General features: G+C 43.8%; 1 protein-coding gene across 4 annotated transcripts in view; it reads left to right on the forward strand.

Annotated features, from left to right (window-relative positions):
• Nucleotides 1-20,362, forward strand: part of alpk1 (alpha-kinase 1) — a 132,644-nt gene that overhangs the window by 21,214 nt on the left and 91,068 nt on the right. Inside the window, exon 2 of one of the 4 annotated variants that reach the window (XM_063046369.1) lies at nt 19,609-19,673. The exons of the other annotated variants lie outside the window; for them this stretch is intronic. The gene's annotated coding sequence lies outside the window, so the exon portion shown is untranslated. The remainder of the gene's footprint in view (nt 1-19,608; nt 19,674-20,362) is intronic. 4 annotated transcript variants of the gene reach the window in all.

Here is a 20,362-nt window from a genome sequence, read left to right on the forward strand (position 1 = left end):
TGACAAATTTTTTCCTGACAAATCTTTTGGAATTATTTGAAGAAATAAAAATCGGGATTGGTAAAAGAGAATTGGTAGATATTGCCTTTTGAATTTTCAGAAGGCCTTTGACAAGGAAACACACGAGAGACTGCTTGGTAAGTTAAGAGTCCATGGTATTACAGGAAAGATATATCATAGTATTGCTTGGCAGGAGGCAAAAAGAGGGAATATAGGGAGCCTTTTCTGGTTGGCTGCCAGTGACCAGTGGTGTTCCACAGAGGTCTGTGTTGGTACCCCTTCTTTTTACTTTATATGTCAATGATATGGATGGCATTGTGGCTAAGTTTGCAGACAATAGTCATAGTCATAGTCATAGTCATATGTTATTGATCCTGGGGGAAATTGGTTTTTGTTACAGTTGTACCAAAATAATTAAATAGTAATAAAACCATAAAAAATTAAATAATAATATGTAAATTATGCCAGGAAATAAGTCCAGGACCAGCCTATTGGTTCAGGGTGTCTGATCCTCCAAGGGAGGAGTTGTAAAGTTTGATGGCCACAGGCAGGAATGACTTCCTATGACGCTCTGTGTTGCATCTCGGTGGAATGAGTCTCTGGCTGAATGTACTCCTGTGCCCAACCAGTACATTATGTAGTGGATGGGAGACATTGTCCAAGATGGCATGCAACTTGGACAGCATCCTCTTTTCAGACACCACCATGAGAGAGTCCAGTTCCATCCCCACAACATCACTGGCCTTACGAAAGAGTTTGTTGATTCTGTTGGTGTCTGCTACCCTCAGCCTGCTGCCCCAGCACACAACAGCAAACATGATAGCACTGGCCACCACAGACTCGTAGAATATCCTCAGCATCGTCTGACAGATGTTAAAGGACCTCAGTCTCCTCAGGAAATAGAGACGGCTCTGACCCTTCTTGTAGACAGTCTCTGTGTTCTTTGACCAGTTCAGTTTATTGTCAATTCGTATCCCAAGGTATTTGTAAGCCTCCACCATGTCCACACCGACCCCCTGGATGGAAACAGGGGTCACCGGTACCTTAGCTCTCCTCAGGTCTACCACCAGCTCCTTAGTCTGTTTCACATTAAGCTGCAGATAATTCTGCTCACACCATGTGACAAAGTTTCCGACCGTAGCCTTGTACTCAGCCTCATCTCCCCTGCTGATGCATCCAACTATGGCAGAGTCATCAGAAAACTTCTGAAGATGACAAGACTTTGTGCAGTAGTTGAAGTCCGAGGTTTAAATGATGAAGAGAAAGGGAGACAAGGCAGTCCCCTGTGGAGCCCCAGTGCTGCTGATCTCTCTGTCGGACACACAGTGTTGCAAACACACGTACTGTGGTCTGCCAGTCAGGTAATCAAGAATCCATGACACCAGGAAAGCATCCACCTGCATCGCTGTCAGCTTCTCCCCCAGCAGAGCGGGGTGGATGGTGTTGAACGCACTGGAGAAGTCAAAAAACATGACCCTCACAGTTCTCGCTGGCTTGTCCAGGTGGGCATAGACACGGTTCAGCAGGTAGACGATGGCATCCTCAACTCCTACAACATATATCAAAGTTGCTGGTGAACGCAGCAGGCCAAGCAGCATCTATAGGAAGAGGCGCAGTCGATGTTTCAGGCCGAGACCCTTCGTCAGGACTAACTGAAGGAAGAGTGAGTAAGGGATTTGAAAGCTGGAGGGGGAGGGGGAGATGCAAAATGATAGGAGAAGACAGGAGGGGGAGGGATAGAGCCGAGAGCTGGACAGGTGATAGGCAAAAGGGGATACGAGAGGATCATGGGACAGGAGGTCCGGGAAGAAAGACAAGGAGGGGGGGGGTGACCCAGATGATGGGCAAGAGGTATATTCAGAGGGACAGAGGGAGAAAAAGGAGAGTGAGAGAAAGAATGTGTGCATAAAAATGAGTAACAGATGGGGTACGAGGGGGAGGTGGGGCCTTAGCGGAAGTTAGAGAAGTCAATGTTCATGCCATCAGGTTGGAGGCTACCCAGACGGAATATAAGGTGTTGTTCCTCCAACCTGAGTGTGGCTTCATCTTTACAGTAGAGGAGGCCGTGGATAGACATGTCAGAATGGGAATGGGATGTGGAATTAAAATGTGTGGCCACTGGGAGATCCTGCTTTCTCTGGCGGACAGAGCGTAGATGTTCAGCAAAGCGGTCTCCCAGTCTGCGTCGGGTCTCACCAATATATAAAAGGCCACATCGGGAGCACCGGACGCAGTATATCACCCCAGTCGACTCACAGGTGAAGTGATGCCTCACCTGGAAGGACTGTTTGGGGCCCTGAATGGTGGTAAGGGAGGAAGTGTAAGGGCATGTGTAGCACTTGTTCCGCTTACACGGATAAGTGAACATCTCCCCCTCCCCCTCCAGCTTTCAAATCCCTTACTCACTCTTCCTTCAGTTAGTCCTGACGAAGGGTCTCGGCCTGAAACGTCGACTGCGCCTCTTCCTATAGATGCTGCTTGGCCTGCTGCGTTCACCAGCAACTTTGATGTATGTTGCTTGAATTTCCAGCATCTATTGTATTCCTGTTGTTTGTCCTCAACTCCTAGTTGGGGCTGGTAGGTGAACTGGAGGGTATCTAAGTGTGGCCTGACCATAGGCCGGAGCAGCTCCAGAACAAGTCTCTCCAGGGTCTTCATGATGTGGGAGGTCAATGCCACCGGTCTGTAATCACTGAGGCCGCTGGGGCGCGGCGTCTTCGGCACAGGGACGAGGCAGGACATCTTCCACAGCATAGGGACCCTCCGGAGCCTCAGGCTCAGGTTGAAGACATGGCAAAGTACTCCACATAGCTGAGGGGCACAGGCTTTGAGCACCCTGGTACTGACACCATCTGGTCCTGCAGCCTTGCTTGGGTTGAGACATTTCAGCTGTCTTCTCACCTGTTCAACTGTGAAGCCCACCGTGGTGGTTTCGTGTGGGGAAGGGGTATAGTCATGAGAGCAGGGTGGGGGACTGTGAGGAGGGTATACAATACAAAGATAGTTGGAAGGGGAGGTAGTTTTGAAGAAGTAAAGAGACTAAAGAAAGACAGACAGATTAGGGGAATGGGCAAAGAAGCAGCATATAGAATACAGTGTCGTGAAGTGTGTGGTCATGCACTTTGTTAGAAAAGATAAAAGCTTAGACTATTTTCTAAATGTAGAGTTAATTCAAAATCGGAGTTGCAAAAGGACTTGGGAATCCTTGTGCAGGGTTCCCTAAGGGTTCATTTTCAGGTTGAGTCGGTGGTGGGGAAGGCAAATGTGATGTTAGCATTCATTTCAAGAGGACAAGAATATAAAATTAAGGATGTAACATCGAAGCTTTATAAATATGGGAGAGTTTTCACTTAGAGTATTATGAGCAACTGTGGGCCCCTTATCTAAGAAAGGATGTGCTGACATTGGACAAGGTTTAAATGAGGTTCATAATAATGATTCTGGGATTGAAAGGCTTATCATATGAGGAACATTTGATGGCTCTCAGCCTGCACTCACGGGAATTCAGAAGAAAGGGGGCGGGGGACAGGGATCTCATTTAAACCTACTCAATAGGGAGGATATGGAGAGGATATTTCCTATGGTGGTAGAGTCTAAGACCAGGAGACACAGCCTCAGAATAGAGAGACATCCATATGAACAGTGATGAAGAGGACGCAAACACGAGGAAATCTGCAGATGCTGGAAATTCAAGCAACACACACAAAAAGAAAACGCTGGTGAACGCAGCAGGCCAGGCAGCATCTATAGGAAGAGTTTCGGGTCTCTTGTTCGTCAGGACGGGTCTCGGCCCAAAACGTCGACTGTACCTCTTCCTATAGATGCTGCCTGGCCTGCTGCGTTCACCAGCATATTTTTTGGCAATGAAGAGGAATTTCTTTAGCCAGGGAGTGGTGAATCTATGAAATTTGTTGCCACAAGTGACTGCGGAGGCCAAGCCATTGTGTATAATTAAGACAGAGGTTGATAGATTCGTGATTAGTCAGGGCATTAAGGAATACAGGAAGAAGGCAGGAGATTGGAGTTGAGAGGGTAATGTAGCAGCAATGATGAAATGATGAATCTGACTCAATGGACCAAATGGCCTAATTCTTCTCCTATATCTTCTGGTCTTTTATATATATATATATATATATATATATATATATATATACTTATTGCAATTTATAGTTATTTTTATTATATATTGCTATGCATTTTATGATACATTGTGTTATGGCATTAAACCTGATTCTGATTCTCAGTCTATTCCTGGAAGGTAGGAAGTAATGGTAAAAGAGAAGGAGTTAAATTTCTAGTGGTTGTATGGGAAGACGCAATGAGAGAGGATGGAAGAGACTCTTCACAGTGCTGAAAAGTGATGGAGGGCAATGTGAGCTTGGTGGTGGGAGATATGATAGACCTCTTGAGAGATGCATTTATGAATAAGACCCCTCAGTCCATTCCAACCATCAAACACCCATTGAATTAATCTTACCTTAATCCTAACTTTTTTATCTTTCCCATTATTTTCTCAACAGCTCTCAGGTTCTGCCACTCACCCGTAGACACAAGAGGCCATTTACAATGGCCATTAACCTACCAACCCACATAATTATGTACTCATGCAGCAATACAGCATGGAAACAGATCCATTGACCATGCCAACCTAGCTAGTCACATTTGCCTGCATTTTGCTCATCTTCTACTTCATGTGCCTTGCGCATTACACGCTTGGGCGATCATGGCTCTCCACATCGAATGATCCCTCGCAGCGTCAATGATATCTCGCACAGTTAGATCTGTTAGTTCTTTCACAGTGTCCATATATTTTCTTCTTTGCCTTCCTCTCGTTTCCCAGGTGTACAGCCTTGTAACATAAGGCATTCTATTTCTCCCTTTCTAATGACATGGCCGAGGAATTTAAGTTTCTTCTCATTTAATATTCTTATTAAAGATCTTTTTATATGGGCACATTGGAGTACTGTCTCGTTAGTTACCCTATCTCTATATGACATTTTCAGCATTCTTCTAAGAAACCACATTTCTGTTGCTTCTAAGTTTCTTTGGAGTTTTGGTGTTATAGTCCATGTTTCCAAAGCATACAACAAGATTGACCACATGTAACATTTTAATAGCCTAAGCCTTGTTGAAATGTGTCTGTTGGTAAAAATGGGTTTCATTTTTTGGAAGTTAGTTTTGGCAATGGGAATTCTTCTTTTTAGTTCTACTTTACTTCCAGCATCTTGTGATATAAAGCTACCAAGGTAATTAAAGCTGGTCTTTTGTTCAATCTTTTGGTTACTGATGTACAATTGGCAGTTGGGAGTATCCTGCTGTTTTGATATTACCATACATTTAGTTTTTTTACAGTTGATGGTTAGACCAAAATCTGTACTTGTTTGTACTACTTTGTCTAGGGGAATTTGTAGGTCTTCTGCAGCACTTGCTATTAGAGTGGTATTGTCTGCATATCTTATATTGTTGACGTTAACACCTCCAATTTTTATCCCATCTAGGTCTTCTATTTCTCTGAGAATGATTTCACTATAGATATTAAACAATTCCAGTGAGGCAACGCATCCCTGTCTAACTCCTCTTTGAATTTTAGTCCAATTGCTTATATTATCATCAATTTTTACTGCAGCCGTTTGATTCCAATATAAATTTTGAAGCAGTTGTTGGTCCCTTCTGTCAATGTTTAGTTTAGCGAGAAATTGAAATCATTTTTCATGTTGCACTTTGTTGAATGTTTTAGTGAAATCAATAAAACATAAAAAGACATCATTTTGATATTCAACTGCCCTTTCTGAAAGCATTTGTAGTATGAAAATTGCATTCCTAGTTCCTCTATCCTCAATAAACCCATATTGCAGTTTAGAAGTTTCTAGTCTTAACTTGTTTTTAATTCGACTCACAACATTCTCAACAAAATTTTTATTATGTGACTGGTAAGACTGATTGTTCTATAATTTTCGCAGTCAATAGTTCCAGGAATTTTTGGCAGAGTTATAAATACTGATTTCAAGAGATCGTCAGGCAATACACCAGACCCATATATGCCATTAAACAGTTCAAAAAGAATACATGAAGGCAGAGTTGTCTTGGGTGGGAGAAGCTATATAATCGTTATTGGTATTTCCTGATATTTAGTCAGGACCAACCACCCCATACAACGCATCTTGCTAATATGTCTAAATCCCACCCATCCGTGTACTTAACCAAATATTGCTCTTGTACCTGCCTCAGCCACTTTCTCTGGCACCTAATTCCATACACACATCACCCTTTGCATGAAAAAAATTCACCTTGGGTTCATTTTAAGTCATTCACCTTCAACTTATAGCCTCTAGTATTTAATTTCCCTTGCCTGAGAAAAAGACGATGTGTCTTCACCTGATTTAACGCATGGTTTTATGCACCTCTATAAGGTCACCCCTCTACCTGCTACATTCTAAGGAATAGAGTCCTAACCTGCTTAACCTCTCACAATAACTCAAATCCTCAGAACCTGACCGTGTCATTGTAAATCTTCTCTGCCGTCTTTCCAATTTAATGATGCCTTCCCTATTACAGAGCAACCAAAATTCTACGCAGTACTCAATTGCAACCTAACAAATGACCTGCAACATAGCATCCAGGTCCCCATACTCAGTCATGAGGAAATCTGCAGATGCTGGAAATCCAAGCAACACACACAAATTGCTGGTAGAACGCAGCAGGCCAGGCAGCATCTATTGGAAGAGGTACAGTCGATATTTCGGGCCGAGACCCTTCGTCAGGACTGGGCCCCTAACCCATACTCAGTGCTCTGTCTGATGAAGGCCAGTTTGCAAAATGGCTTCTTCACTGCCCTGTCTACCTGTGACACTCTTATGGAGACCTATGTGCTAGTGTTCCTAATATTGCTCAACAATCCACAGGGTTGACCATTCACTATAAGTCCTACCCTAGTTTAACTTCCCAAAATTTAACTGCTTTGCACTTATCTGAATTGAAAGTCGTTTGTCAATCAGTTTTGATAACAAATTTCCTTTGAACGCTAAACTTTGAATCTTCAGCCCACTTACATAGCTGATCAAGATCCCACCATAATTTTTAATAATCTTCCTCTCGGTCTATGATACCACCCATTTTAGTACCATCTGCAAACTTACTTGTACGTTCACACCCAATGACCTTATGCAAATAACAACAGGTTTCAGCAGACGCCGCTGTTGCACATCGCTAGTCACAGGCCTTCTGCCGATGGCTAACAGCCCACATCTTTTTGGAATGCGGTAGAGCACAGGAAGGAAGCCCACATAGTCCCAGGGGAAATGTGCATACCCTATAGAGAGAGCACCCGAGGTCAGGGTTGAACCTGGGTCTTGGGTGTTGCGGGGCTGTGTCACTGTGCTGCCACTAGCAGAGGGTGGTGACTGATAAAGTGAAAGGTGAGAAAAAGGGAAGCTGCCCTTGCTGTGGGTGAGAGAAGGTAGGCAGGGGAGCAGTGTGACAGATCGAACACAAGTGGCTGAGACCCCTTTTGTTCAGGGTGGAGCAAAACCATTATCAAGAAGAAAGGAAACTTCTCTGAGTGACTGGGATACAAGGCATCATGATCACAACAGTTTTGATGGAGCTGAAGAAACTAGGAAAATTAACTAGAGTGTCTGCAGGAAGCAGGTTGCAAGGTGATAGTTTATAACATGGGGACTATGTGCTTGTACCTGTCCCCTGACCTGGAAATAGAGAGTTAGAAAGGGAAGAACCAGGGACTGACCATGTGAAAGTGAGATCAAATTGGAAATTAGTCAGCTCTGGATATAGTTCCTGGTAGCAGTTCAAATTTAATAGGGGTTTCTGTCTTTGTGTTTAGAATTGTATTGGATGCTTTCATTTAAGAAGCTGTTGACCAGACGATGTGCACACTCAAAGGAAGTAGAAAATCCACCCCCCCCCCCAACCACTGTAGTTTGAAGATCTAATGCTTGAGTCATTCAGAACTCATTCTGGACATTCACAGATAGTATGTCCAGAATCCTGTCATGGAGTCAGAGATCCTCTTCTGTCACTGAGGCATTATATTTGACACCACAATTGTAGGCTGTATCTTGGGTAATGATGAGTTTGAGTACAGAGAGGAAATTAAGAACCTGGTGGCATGGTACAAAGACAATAACCTATCCTTCAACGTCAGCAAGATGAAGGAATTGGTTGTTGACTTCAGAAGGAGTAGCGGACCGCACGACCCAACTTACATCGGTGGTGCGCAATTGGAACAGATCAAAAGCTTTGAGCTCCTCGGGGTCAATATCCCAAATGACCTGACTTGGTCCAACCAAGCAGAGTTCACTGCCAAGAAGGTCCTCCAGCGCCTTTACTTCTTGAGAAAGCTAAAGAAATTTGGCCTGTCCCCTAAAAGACTCACTAATTTTTATAGATGCACCGTAGAAAGCATTCTTCTAGGGTGCATCACAACTTGGTATGGAAATTGTCCTGTCCAAGACCGGAAGAAGCTGCAAAAGATCGTGAACACAGCCCAGCACATCATACAAACAATCTTCCGTCCTTGGACTCACTTTACACCGCATGCTGTCAGAGCAGTGCTGCCAGGATAATCAAGGACACGACCCACCTAGCCAACACACTTTTCGTCCCTCTTCCCTCCGGGAGAAGGCTCAGGAGCTTGAAGACTTGTACGGCCAGATTTGGGAACAGCTTCTTTCCAACTGTAATAAGACTGCTGAACGGATCCTGACCCAGATCTGGGCCGTACCCTCCAAATATCCAGACCTGCCTCTCGGTTTTTTGCACTACCTTACTTTCCCTTTTCTATTTTCTATTTATGGTTTATAATTTAAATCTTTACTATTTACTATTGAGTTGTACTGCAGGGAGCGCGAAGCACAGAATCAAATATCGCTGTGATAATTGTATGCTCTAGTATCAATTGTTTGGCGACAATAAAGTAAAGTATTTCTTGAACCTGGTACAGGAGCCTCAGGACTGGCATCACCAGATTCAAGACCAGTTACTGCCCTCACCCATCAGGCTCCTGTATAAAAGAGGATAGCTATACAACCTCACTTGCCCACAATTAGTGATCTCACTTTCAAGGACTCTTTATCTCATTACTTCATGTTCTCATTACTTATTGCTATTTATTTATTTTTGCATTTGCACAGTTTGTTGTCTTCTGCACTCTGGTTGATCTTTCATTGATCTTGTTATAGTTACTATTCTATAGATTTGTTGAATATGCCTACAAGAAAATGAATCTCAGGGTTGTATATGGTGACATATATGTACTTTGTAATAATATTTACTTTGAGCTTTGATATTTTGTAGTTCTGGGAGCTGGAAATTTAACAAAGCTACGGATTATTCTCTGTGCCTGTCATACATTCATCCCACCACGGGAGGGCATATTTTACCCACTTTACAACCTGCCTCATTATTTGCAAACTATGTGATCAGAATAACCTACAAAACAGATTCTCATTTGTAGCAATAGATGTCTGGATGTGCGGAAAGGATGTTAACTGTAATGATTACAGAATTCAAAAGGTTACAAGTATCAACTGATCTATAGTGGTATTGACGAATTGAACCGATTTCCTCATTGAGGGGAGAAATATTAAGATGGCTCTTATCCCATGTTAGGTTTGGGAGACTGGCCACAGGCTGGTCATGCTTTTGGTTCAGGGCAGAGGATGAGAGGTCAGAGTAGAGCCTATGGTTGGGAGGGTTGGAATCAGTCTGATATTGGTAGAGGAGGTCAGCCGGTATTAGGAAAGAGAGAATCAAGTAGGTGGGAAAGGTGAAAACCAGGACAAGGTATCCTGACATCATTGTAGGGTGTGTGGTTAGAAATGGCAGCCAGCAGAGAAAAAAAGAAGGAATTGTAGAAGTTTGGCTAGCAATTGGGAGATTGGAGTTGCTGGGAATTGTTCGTGATTGTGGAAGGGAGCAACAACTTAGTTAACTTAATCGCTTGCTTGCAGAGCACCCGGGCTGTGTACCATGGGAGTAATCCCTTGGGTCTGTCCTATAGTCTTGGAACGTATATCCCAGGTTCCCAAGCCAACTGTGCACAAAGATCATTGCACAAGAAATGACTTCATCATGTGTTTTCTTGACACAAAAGCACTCCTGAATTTCACAGTATAGTCATGGAGTCATAGAATTAGGCCCTTTGGCCTAACTGGTCCGTGCCAATCAAGTTGTTTTCCTGCATTTGGCTCACATCGCTCTAAACACTGCCTATTTATGTAACTGTCCAAATGCCATAATTGCACCTGCCTCTACCACTTACTCTGGCAATTCCTTCCATTGGCTCATCACCATCTGTGTGAAAAGTTACCCACCAGGTCCTTTGATCTCTTACTTTAAACTATGACTTTTGATTACAGACACCCCTATCCCCCATCCCTGGGGAAATAACCTTAACTATTGATTTTATGAACCTCTAAAAGGTCACCCATTCAGCCTCCTTCACTCCAGGGAAAATTTTCTGAGCCTGTCACCCAATCCAATATTTGGGGTTTGACATAGAAATGGTTATAAAGATAGTTGCTTCTTCTTCCTGGGCCCTTTGCTGCCATCCATGCCTTCCCACCTCCATCACCCAAAGTCAGTGTTTCTCATCGAAGTTCATCAATGTTTCTGTAATCCATTGTATCCACTGTATAGGGGAGCGGCCTGCTGGCTGGCCTTACCCGTTTCCACCTTCACGATGGGGACGTAGGGTGGACTTTGAGAGCCATAACGGCAGTTTACTCTGGGTTAAACCAATTTTTAATCGCACAGTGACAAACTAACAGTTGAAGAAACTCAGAAAGTTTTACAGCATCTGTGAAGGAATGGGGGGTGGGGGGGTGGGGGGGTGGAGACATTGCATCAGGGCTTTCAAAGTACACTCCCTGCTGCACATTTTTATTTCATTTCATGTAGCTTTACTCCACACCATAACTTCTGTGTGTGTGTGTGTGTTTATCTGCAAAAGGATCCCAAATCCAGACTAAACCTGACCTGATGCAGCTCATGAGAACTTGGGAATAAGACTGAGTCTTATCCAGTGAATGTAATGTGACATTTAAAGCAACACTTATTTGAACAATGCTAGCCTTATGATTAGCAACCAAATGCTTCTTGAAGTTTCAGAATCAACATTAGAATCGGGTTTATTATCTCTGACATATGTGATGAAATTTGATGTTTTGTGGCTGCAGTACAGTGCCAGACATAAATATTGCTAAAAGTTACAAAATAAACAAAAAGTGCAAAAGTTCATGGGTCCATGGACACTAGTCTTGTACAGTGATCCATCCACCCTGAAAACTATATTGAGACTCCAATCAAAGGATTCCCCTTGCAGCCAAATCAGCTGGTCATTCTACTGTTTTGATCTGGATTTGTTTGCAAGCAAATATGGAATATGAATTTGGGTGTCTATTTGTTAGCACATCCTAGCTTCTCATTCACGTCAGATCGTATTCCCCTTTAAACTTGAAGCTATTTTTTTTAATTTGGCTATGCAACAAGCAATTTCAGAGCAATGGTTGTGGGCAGGGCTTTGATATGGGTAAAGTATACATACAAATGGAGGCAAGTTGAGATAAATTATGATTTAATTTGAAAGAATGTGGAAGAAAATAGACCAGTAAATCAAGTCTGATCCACCATTTCATCATGGCTGATTCATTTCCCTCTCAGTCTCAATCTCCTGTTCCCCTCCCCCATATCCCCCCATGCCCTGACCAATCAACAATCTATCAACTTCTGCCTTAAACATACATAAAGACTTGGCCTCCACAGCCACCTGTGGCATCAAATTCTACAGATTCACCACTCACTGGCTGAAGAAATTCCTCCTCATCTCCATTCTAAAAAGAGGTCCCTCTATTCTGAGGCTGTGTCCTCTGGTCTTAGACTCCCCCACCGTAGGAAACATCCTCGCCACATGCACTCTATTGAGGCATTTCAACATTCGATCGGTTTCAATGAGGTCACCCCTCATTCTTCTGAATTTGAGTGAGTATAGGCCCAGAGCCATCAAACAATACTCAAATGATGAGGAACACACATCAAAGTTGCTGGTGAACACAGCAGGCCAGGCAGCATCTCTAGGAAGAGGTACAGTCGACGTTTCAGGCCAAGACCCTTTGTCAGAACTAACTGAAGGAAGAGTTAGTAAGAGATTTGAAAGTGGGAGGGGGAAGGGGAGATCCAAAATGATAGGAGAAGACAGGAGGGGGAGGGATGGAGCCAAGAGCTGGACAGGTGATTGGCAAAGGAGATATGAGAGGATCATGGGACAGGAGGTCCGGGGAGAAAGACAAGGGGGGGGAACGCAGAGGATGGGCAAGGGGTATAGTCAGAGGGACAGAGGGAGAACAAGGAGAGTGAGAGAAAGAATGTGGGTATAAAAATAAATAACAGATGGGGTACGAGGGGGAGGTGGGGCATTAGCGGAAGTTAGAGAAGTCGATGTTCATGCCATCAGGTTGGAGGCTACCCAGACGGAATATAAGGTGTTGTCCCTCCAACCTGAGTGTGGCTTCATCTTTACAGTAGAGGTGGCTGTGGATAGACATGTCAGAATGGGAATGGGATGTGGAATTAAAATGTGTGGCCACTGGGAGATCCTGCTTTCTCTGGCAGACAGAGCGTAGGTGTTCAGCAAAGCGGTCTCCCAGTCTGCGTTGGGTCTTGCCAATATATAGAAGGCCACAACGGGAGCACCGGACGCAGTATATCACCCCAGCCGACCCACAGGTGAAGTGTCGCCTCACCTGGAAGAACTGTTTGGGGCCCTGAATAGTGGTAAGGGAGGAAGTGTAAGGGCATGTGTAGCACTTGTTCCGCTTACACGGATAAGTGCCAGGAGGGAGATCAGTGGGGAGGGAAGGGAGGGACGAATGGGCAAGGGAGTCGTGTAGGGAGCGATCCCTGCGGAAAGCAGAGGTGGGGGGAGAGAAGGATGTGCTTAGTGGTGGGATCCCGTTGGAGGTGGCGGAAGTTATGGAGAATAATATGTTGGACCCGGAGGCTGGTGGGGTGGTAGGTGAGGACCAGAGGAACCCTATTCCTAGTGGGGTGGCGGGAGGATGGAGTGAGAGCAGATGTACGTGAAATGGGGGAGATGCGTTTAACAGCAGAGTTGATAGTGGAGGAAGGGAAGCCCCTTTCTTTAAAAAAGTAGGACATCTTCCTTGTCCTGGAATGAAAAGCCTCATCCTGAGAGCAGATGCGGCGGAGACGGAGGAATTGCGAGAAGGGGATGGCATTTTTGCAAGAGACAGGGTGAGAAGAGGAATAGTCCAGATAGCTGTGAGAGCCAGTAGGCTTATAGTAGACATCAGTGGATAAGCTGTCTCCAGAGACAGAGACAGAAAGATCTAGAAAGGGGGGAGAGGTGTCGGAAATGGACCAGGTAATCTTGAGGGCAGGGTGAAAGTTGGAGGCAAAGCTAATAACGTCAACGAGCTCAGCATGCGTGCAGGAAGCAGCACCAATGCAGTCGTCGATGTAGCGAAGGAAAAGTGGGGGACAGATACCAGAATAGGCACGGAACATAGATTGTTCCACAAAGCCAACAAAAAGGCAGGCATAGCTGGGACCCATATGGGTGCCCATAGCTACACCTTTAGTTTGGAGGAAGTGGGAGGAGCCAAAGGAGAAATTATTAAGAGTAAGGACCAATTCTGCTAGACGGAGCAGAGTGGTGGTAGAGGGGAACTGATTAGGTCTGGAATCCAAAAAGAAGTGGAGGGCTTTGAGACTTTCCTGATGGGGGATGGAAGTATATAGGGACTGGACATCCATGGTGAAAATAAAGCGGTGGGGGCCAGGGAACTTAAAATCATCGAAAAGTTTAAGAGCATGAGAAGTGTCACGAACATAGGTAGGAAGGGATTGAACAAGGGGGGATAAAACCGTGTCGATGTATGCAGAAACGAGTTCAGTGGGGCAGGAGCAAGCTGAGACAATAGGTCTGCCAGGACAGGCAGGTTTGTGGATCTTGGGTAGGAGGTAGAAACAGGAAGTGCGAGATGTGGGAACTATAAGGTTGGTAGCAGTGGATGGGAGATCCCCTGAGCAGATAAAGTCGGTGATGATGTGGGAGACAATGGCCTGGTGCTCCTTGGTGGGGTCACGATCGAGGGGTAAATAAGAGGAGGTATCCGCTTCCCCTCCTCCACTATCAACTCTGCTCTCAAACGCATCTCCCCCATTTCACGTACATCTGCTCTCACTCCATCCTCCCACCACCCCACTAGGAATAGGGTTCCCCTGGTCCTCACCTACCACCCCACCAGCCTCCGGGTCCAACATATTATTCTCCATAACTTCTGCCACCTCCAACGGGATCCCACCACTAAGCACATCTTTCTTTCCCCCCCCCCTGCTTTCCGCAGGGATCGCTCCCTATGCGACTCCCTTGTCCATTCGTCCCTCCCTTCCCTCCCCACTGATCTCCCTCCTGGCACTTATCCTTGTAAGCGGAACAAGTGCTACACATGCCCTTACATTTCCTCCCTTACCACCATTCAGGGCCCCAGACAGTCCTTCCAGGTGAGGCGACACTTCACCTGTGGGTCGGCTGGGGTGATATACTGCGTCCGGTGCTCCCGTTGTGGCCTTCTATATATTGACAAGACCCAACGTAGACTGGGAGACCGCTTTGCTGAACACCTACGCTCTGTCTGCCAGAGAAAGCAGGATCTCCCAGTGGCCACACATTTTAATTCCACATCCCATTCCCATTCTGACATGTCTATCCACGGCCTCCTCTACTATAAAGATGAAGCCACACTCAGGTTGGAGGAACAACACCTTATATTCTGTCTGGGTAGCCTCCAACCTGATGGCATGAACATTGACTTCTCTAACTTCCGCTAATGCCCCACTTCCCCCTCGTACCCCATCTGTTATTTATTTTTATACACATTTTCTTTCTCTCACTCTCCTTTTTCTCCCTCTGTCCCTCTGACTATTTCCCTTGCCCATCCTCTGGTTTCCCCCACCCCCCGTCTTTCTCCCCGGACCTCCTGTCCCATGATCCTCTTGTATCCCCTTTGCCAATCACCTGTCCAGCTCTTGGCTCCATCCCTCCCCCTCCTGTCTTGTCCTATCATTTTGGATCTCCCCCTCCCCCTCCCACTTTCAAATTTCTTACTAACTCTTCCTTCAGTTAGTCCTGACGAAGGGTCTCGGCCTGAAACATCGACTGTACCTCTTCCTAGAGATGCTGCCTGGCCTGCTGCGTTCACCAGCAACTTTGATGTGTGTCACTCAAATGATGAGCCTTTCAATGCAAATGTGGAGTTTATACTGTGTGTAGGTTGCTGGATAGAAGTTTAAGTTATCAAGGCTCAGTTTCTGTCATATCAATAAGGAAGGAAGAATTTGTGATGTAATGCTAACAGTACTTAGTGAAAATTAATTGGGTGCAATATTGTGTTGTGGCCACAAGGTGATATCTGATGTAGATTTATTTCCTGAATGATGTAAATTACTTTCTGTTTGCAAATTATGGAAAGCATCCCCTTTCAGTGGAGTCAAATTGAATTATTAATAAGCTTTCATGAAATCCGTGAAAGTGCTTCACATGGTAGCAAAAAACACTCCAGCTGGGATTATTGCTTAAATAGCAAGAACTTAATGTGGGAAATGAAAGTGATTTGAGGGTCTTTGCATGATTGATGCAAATTGAAGCCATCACAACAATAAGAATAGATAAAATAAATCAGATGCTTGGAAAGGTTAGTACTGAGCAAGAATAGGAAACGGTATCACTTGGGGCCATTGCACTTCTAATGCTCTGTGAAATTCTGGGTCACAAGAACAAGAGGGATAGGTTTATATTTCTGGACAGATTCTCAGTGAAGAAAAATTGGTTAAGGTCTAATTACTTTAAAATTTCGGAGGATTGGTTCTGGAGCATTGAGGTAGAAGTGGACGTGGTACAAAAACTTTAAAAGTACGATTTTTTTGAAATCAATGTTGTGTAAATGTTTTTCAACTCCTGGGAGACTCCCTGAATCTCAGAGAGATTGCACAGCCTTGGTACACCTTATCACTGTTACCGGGTATCTGGAGAGTTTCAAAGAGCAAACGTGGAGGGTGATTGTGGGTCTGGGGTGATGGAAGAAAGGGCTGGGTAACTGGTAGATTCCATGGGGAGATGGGAGAGTTGAGTGATTATAGTGCAGTCAGATAATTATGGAGGGTTCAGTTGGAGATGTAGTGTACTGTTTAGTGTGTGTGGAGTATTGGTAACAGGCTATGTAGGTTGGATGGAATTATCAGATAAACCTGCAGGACCTAGAATTCCTGTCACATCTACCCCACAAATTACAGTTACGCTCTGCTCTTCTCATGCCCTTTTCCTTGCCAGGATTCTCAGAGAGCAAATAAACATGGATGAAAATTATTAATAGATATAAATGTTGCTAAAATGGATGCACGCAACATCCTTGAAGGGCTTCACTGATCCCTGAGAAGAGATTAATTACCCCTCTTAATTAAAACCATAATTGAAAATGTTCATGATGGTCTTTGTTTCTCTTTGAAAGTTCTAAAATTTTTACTGTACTTCTCAACTGACCCACATCTTGGGGAGTGAAATTTTATACATACCATCACATGATGTTTCATGTTGCCCCATACACAAGAATTAGTAGACCTGACTTAGATAAAGGAGATTAAATTCAACTTGAGTCTGTTGACGCCTTGGTCCTGGTATGAACTGGGAAGTAGGGAAAGTTGGGGGATGGGACATGGGGAATGGGGGAAACTGGTTACGGAGGATGAAGTTAAACAACACAGATCACCTTATTTTAGTGCCAGGTCTCAATTTGAGTAGATTTGGGCAATTCTTACCTGTCATTTAGCCAAACTTAAAGTCCAAATAGGAACAGAAACTGAGCCATCAGCTGAGTATTGTCAGCCCATGTTGGCCTACATGAGTATTGACTGAGAAGATGGAATCAGATTTCTCAGTACAGTCATTACGTGAATTAAGGGATTGTTTAGAATGTACAGGATGTGTAGTTTTGTAGACATGATCTTTATATATTTTGGAACTTATCTCACAGTTCAAAGTAAATTTATTATGAAAGTACATATATGTCATCATATACAATCCTGTGATTAATTTTCCTGTGGGCATACTCAGCAGATGTATAGAATAGTATCTAAAACAGGATCAATGAAAGGTCAACCAGAGTGCAGAAGGCAAAAAGCTGTGCGCATGCAAATGTAAATAAATTGCAATAAATAACAAGAACATGCAAAAAGAAGATAAAGAGCCCTTAAAGTGAGATCATTGGTTATAGGAAACAACTCATTGTTGGGGTAAGTGAGTGAATTTATCTCCTTTAATTCAAGAGCCCAATAGTTGAGGGGTGGAAACTGTTCTTGAACCTGGTGGAGTGAGTCCTGAGGTTCTTGTGCCTTCTCCCTGATGGCAGCAACGAGAAGAAAGCATGACCTAGGTAGTGGGGATCTATGATGCTAGCAATAGGCATAGAGATTGCTGCTAGTATGTTTCTATTGAGAAATAAATCATTTTAAAGATAGGTTCAAAGAATTACTCAGCGAACCTGGGATCATATCATAATGCAGTTTAGATTTTAATCAGTAGATGGTTATAAAACCTCAAGTGTGACTTCCTCATTGCTGTGACAGGAGATTCTGCAGATGCTAGAAATCTTGAGCAACACACAAAATGTCGGAGGGAGTCAGCAGGTCAGCCAGCATCAATGGAGGAAAACAAACTACTGCATCAATGTTTTGGGCTGAGACCCTTTGTCAAGACTGGAAGGGAAGCAGCAGAAACCAGATTTAAAAGGTAGAGCGTGGGTAGGAACACATTCTGGCAGGAAATAGGTGAACCAGGTGAGAGGAAAGTTAGGTGGATGGGGGAGGGGGAAATGAAGGGGAATGATGTGAGAGCTAGGAGGTGATAGGTGGAAGAGGTGAGGTGATGAGAAAAGGAGGAAACTGATAGGAGAGGACAATAGGCCATGGAATAAAGGGAAGCAGGTGGGGAAGCTTCAGAGTTGATGGGCAGGTTGTGAGGGAGGGGAAGGGAAAGGGTGAGAAGGCCACAGAAATGAGGGAAGACAAACTGGCATGAAGAACAAGTATAACAGAGGGGAGTAGTTAAAGAGGAGATAGACAGTATAAAGAGGTGAGAGGAAAAAAAGAAGTAAAGCAGGGGCTGGCAGGTGATAGGTGAAGAAGGTGAAGGGGAGGTGATGGGGATGGGGGGGTGGAGGCGAGTGGTAGAAATAGAGAAAACGATGGGAGCAAATGGAGCCTGGTGGAAGGAGGGATAGGAATCCCTGGCAGTCTGATTGGACCACATGCATTACTTAACGTTACTGCAAATATCTGATTATGCTTAGTTTGCTGCAGTGTCTTTATGGTTTTGTGCAATCAACAAATATTTCAACAACCAAGAATCTGACTGAGAACATGTGAGGAGGGCAAATCAAATGTATGAGAATAATTTGAGAGAGTGAACATGAGGTAGGAGAAATTTTAATTACACCAGTAGCTATCAGTATCCAGGTATTTACGTGGATGACCTAAAGCAATGCTAGTGTCTTTCAGATTGCACTTGTAACCAATATCTGTAATCCCATTCCTTATTCCTGATTTCTCTTCACTTCAGCCTTCATTTGATTGTTACCATCTATCATCTCCCTGTCATTCCGGTCACCTCTCCTCACCTCCATTCCTAGTCTCTGTCTCCCACTCTTAGATCCCCCATTCACTACTCTCCATCTTTTTACCTTTCACATGGAAATCCCATTACATAGTGTCCATCCCACTCCCTGATGCCAGTCTCAAACAACTTCTGTCCCCTTTCTTCCTGAACCCAACACTCCAATACAAATTAGCCAATGTATTCTACCATCCCAAACACAAGAAAATCTGCAGACACTGGAAATCCAAGCAACACACACACAATGCTGAAGGATTGCACACAATGCAGCAGGCCAGGCAGCATCTATGGAAAAGAGTAAACAGTCAACGTTTCGGCCTGAGACCCTTCATCAGAAATGTTGACTGTACTCTTTTCCATAGATGTTGCCTGGCCTGCTGAGTTCCTCCAGCATTTTGTGTGTGTTGCTCTTCTATCTATCATTTCGCTCTGCAATAGTTGATGGTGATGCTTTACCAGGGTGGCAAGGTGACATCAGATAGACAGAGACTTTTTCTGAGCGGCGGTAGTAACAGTAGTGCTGTTGATGATGATGATGATGATAATGCAAAGAGGTTGTGTGGTAGGAGAGGTGCAAATGAAGAAGTAAATCTCTGTTCTGACATCTAAAGCACTGAGCCCCTGGGAGCTGCTTTATGGATACTTTTTGTAACAGGAGACTCCTGGCTAAAGCAAGGTAATGTGACCCTCCAAATAGGAGCATGTGATTTGGAGCAGTCAGAAGTCCTGGGTCACTTTCTCAGAGGAACAAGAATGGTCTTAGACTTAAGGGGGCACTTCATCACTAACATACAGTTTCATGTAAAAAGGATAATATAATAAGATTGTACTAGATTATTAATTTAGCTTTGTAAAGTTATGATCTCAATTTTGTCTTACCGGGTTCCTTTTGAATGAGATGATAGGATCTGCATTACTCCTGCCCATCACCATATAGATGCTTAAGATTTTGAGATATGCATACACTCTGGTAAGGAATGCCTCAAGCTACATAGAAATTTTTAAAAATCTTGTTTAATTATAGAATTTTAATTGTAAATTCTGTTTTGTTGCCAAAAGGACTTCTCCTCTTTATACTTTAATAAAGGTATCATTTTAGAACCAAGCTTTTATTAGTTAATAGCATTTCAGCACATTCAGCCGCTTTATTTCTTACACTTCCATGAGTTTGTCACAGCAGACGTCCAAAGTTCATACATATGTATGAGAGGAGAGCCTTCTTGGTCTCATTAACATTGAAAAAGAATACCTCAAACTGTGGGTGTTAGAAACTCCACAGAGTCGGGCAAATGGAATTGTATTGAGGCATCATCAGATTAGCTGAGGCACTGAGTTTATTCCTCGCTCCCTGGACCTCTCCATCCTCACAATTATCACTTGCGGCAACATTATTATTTGCTAATGCTTTTTTTTCAAAAAATCCAATTAGATAAAGACAGGTTCCTTCTTTTATTAAAGAGCAAATGATGGGAAATGAGAGACTGGAGAAATACAATTTATGGATTAAATTTCCCTCATAGAAGGAGTCTAAAAAAAAGAAAAATCCGATTTAGCATGTTGAATATCTCCATTATAGCTCTTTCAGGGCCTCTTTGCAGCTCTGTGGATTTTTTTTTTGTGATTAATCCTCATTTTACCCATGCCCGGCTCAGTTTCAAT

The sequence above is a fragment of the Mobula hypostoma genome, chromosome 4 (assembly GCF_963921235.1).
Source record: "Mobula hypostoma chromosome 4, sMobHyp1.1, whole genome shotgun sequence".
Taxonomy (NCBI): Eukaryota; Metazoa; Chordata; class Chondrichthyes; order Myliobatiformes; family Myliobatidae; genus Mobula; species Mobula hypostoma.